Source organism: Plectropomus leopardus, chromosome 7, assembly GCF_026936395.1.
Source record: "Plectropomus leopardus strain MGB_pleo_1.0 chromosome 7, ASM2693639v1, whole genome shotgun sequence".
Lineage (NCBI taxonomy): Eukaryota > Metazoa > Chordata > Actinopteri > Perciformes > Serranidae > Plectropomus > Plectropomus leopardus.
The window spans coordinates 5,477,284-5,480,000 of NC_142182.1; the positions used below are offsets into that span (position 1 = coordinate 5,477,284).

General features: G+C 37.6%; 1 protein-coding gene across 3 annotated transcripts in view; it reads right to left on the reverse strand.

Moving 5' to 3' along the window:
- Positions 1–1,926: 1,926 nt before the first annotated feature.
- Positions 1,927–2,717, reverse strand: part of znf423 (zinc finger protein 423) — a 194,616-nt gene continuing 193,825 nt past the window's right edge. For all 3 annotated transcript variants that reach the window (XM_088079717.1, XM_042496260.2, XM_088079716.1), the window contains one exon: positions 1,927–2,717. This exon is cut by the window's right edge and continues 184 nt beyond it. The gene's annotated coding sequence lies outside the window, so the exon portion shown is untranslated.

Genomic DNA, 2,717 nt, shown 5'->3' on the forward strand with positions numbered 1-2,717 from the left:
CAACACACTTTTTGTCAAATTCAGCAAATATTTTCTCCGCACAGTCTGCTAGCTGTCCATCCTGTGTGCGCTGAGAAAAATCCAGCGTTTATACACAGCCCTCATTCTGTAAATGGGCAAAAAACACACACCTAAAAGCACACATTTGGCGACACAGTGGGGTTATCTGGATTGATGCAGGTAACCTTACCTTCCTTGTTAGCTGAGCTACAAACACACATCTCCGTTCTCTGTCCTTCAATTGTTTGCCGAGGTAAACACAAAACAATTAAATTGAAAAAACAAATGATCTTATGCAGTGACACTCAGTAACCCTCTCTTCTGCAGCTCTGTGACGCCTTTAGCCTCCGTATCTTATTATTTTGGCTTTACAGTCTGTGCAGGACTCTGTTGCTGTTTGATCCACTAAATATTACATTCATCAGGTGGTGTGAGATGCATCTTTAATGAGATGATCTTGATGCTTTGTGTCGGCTGGATGTATAAGTAGGCAGTTGTTCACTGAACTATTGGCACATCTGGGCTTTGTTCTGAAGGATTCCTGAAATCCCACCTCCATTTTTATACAGCTTCATGATCTGAAATAACTAAGAGCCTAGTGTTTACACTCCTGGACCTCAAAGAGGTTTTTGACCCAAGCAGCGCACTTGCTAAACCTATTCAGGTCCCCTGTCCATTCCAATAATGGACATCACTTTTCTAGGATGTCTTGATCTATTATAACAGTCATCTGACGCCACCCAAACAGAGAACTCCAGCAATGAGTCCGAAAACCCAGAAGGGAGTTAGTATTTTTGCACCTCTGGTTCCCTCATCTCAAACTGAATTTTTTTAATAGAGGGTTTTGGTTAGAAGCCTGAAATAAGGTCTGTGGTTAAGACTAGCTTAAGAGACTTTCACATTTTGTTCTGTGACTTAAAATATTTCATTAAACACCCCCGTGTGAACTTTGAAGCTTTTATGTGTCTTAGTGGCTTAGTACTTCTGGCGATTACATTTAGGCTTCAAAAACCCTGAAAGTGGAGTTCATTTGTGAAGATTTTCTTTCTAAACAAAACGTGTAAGTACCATAAATGCTTGTTTATCACAGAGCTTATTTTCTGCAATGATGCAAAATCCAATGGAAAAATCCCGCAGGCTTTTTGACATGGGAACTAGGGCGACATTAGCTTCCGGGTTGGCCTACAGAAAAACGCTATTTCTGGGGCACTATGCAAATATGCGCAAATGCATGTATTTGATTGGATATCTGTAAACCAATCACAGTGTTCTTCATGATTTAAAGTTGACTACAGAAGAGCCGCCTCCTTTCTCACCTTCTTTCTTAACAAACATGGCCGACTGTGAGGAACAAGGAAGGCTAAGGCACGTTTCGGTGTATTAATCATATTGTTAAAGTACATAATTTGTGTTTAAACTGTGTTAAAATCAAACATTATACGTTATATACGTTACACGTGTCAGAATATCACCTGAAGGATTTGTGTCTTTTACTCAGGATTTTTTTTTATTAGAGTAAAATCTGGGGAAAAAAAAGAAATATGTGTTTGTTTTTTTCTTTTCCTTTTCTTATCCCATTTGTCATCTTGAGACCCCATAGAAGGTTCTGAACACCAGTGTTGGGAACCAAAATATCTTTAAATGCTTTGAATACATTATGTAAAGCACTTTAAACCACCATTGTGACTAAAATATGCTCTAAAAAACATTGCCATGGCTTCTGAAATCTGCACTAAATTTTGGGGATTTTCATTCCTTGATATTTGACCATGACTTCAGCGTCACATGAAGCTCTAGATCACCCTAATTCACCCAACATGGAGATAACTGTTGATAAATTAGTGATCGATGACACGTCAGTAGGTATGCATGCAAGCTCACAGATCTAGTTTTTTTGTTTTCAATAAATGCACATCACACAGAAACTCTTTATTTGTCATTTATTTATTTGTTTTATCTTTTTTTGTCTGTACTAGATTATTGCAATCTGGTTAATTCACATTTAAAAAGCAGTCATTGACCAGACGCACTGAAATTGATGATATTCATTTTTACAATAACCATTATAGGCCCCATAGAGACTGGAAAACCCAATCCAAAAAAAAAAGAAACATCTGTATGGTTTTCTGCACTTTATTTTGTTTCGTGTCTTTTTTTGATAGTAATTACAAAAAGGAAAAAAATATATAACAATAATCATAAAAAGGAGAGTTGGGGGGAAAAAAACTGAAGAATATTACGACTGGCAAACAAACGACCACAACACAGCACAAGTACCTACTTACGGCGAGAAATGAAAGGTACAAAAAATGAAAATAAAGAAAATAAGCGCATATGGCAGAAAGAAAAATCAAAGAAATTGGCACCTATGAAGTTAAATACAATAAGCAACTGAGGGGACGAGAAAGTGAAGCTTTTCCTACAATCTATGTAAAAAAAAAATCCCAAAACAAAGGGTGTTCTCTTGCTTTTTTTCCTTTTCTATTTGTTAAAAAAAATAAAATGCCTGACCTGGGAGTGATGGTTGGGAAGGAGAAAGGCAGGAGGAGGAAGCTGGTGGGGGGTGGGGGGGTTGGCAGGGACAATAAAAAATACTGCACGTACAATACCTTTTTTCACTCCTCTGTTTCCTTCATCTAGCTCTTACCGTTTCTCTCACCCACTTTTTCCTTTCTTTATTTAATAGCATATCCCATTAATATTCCTTTCCCCCGCTG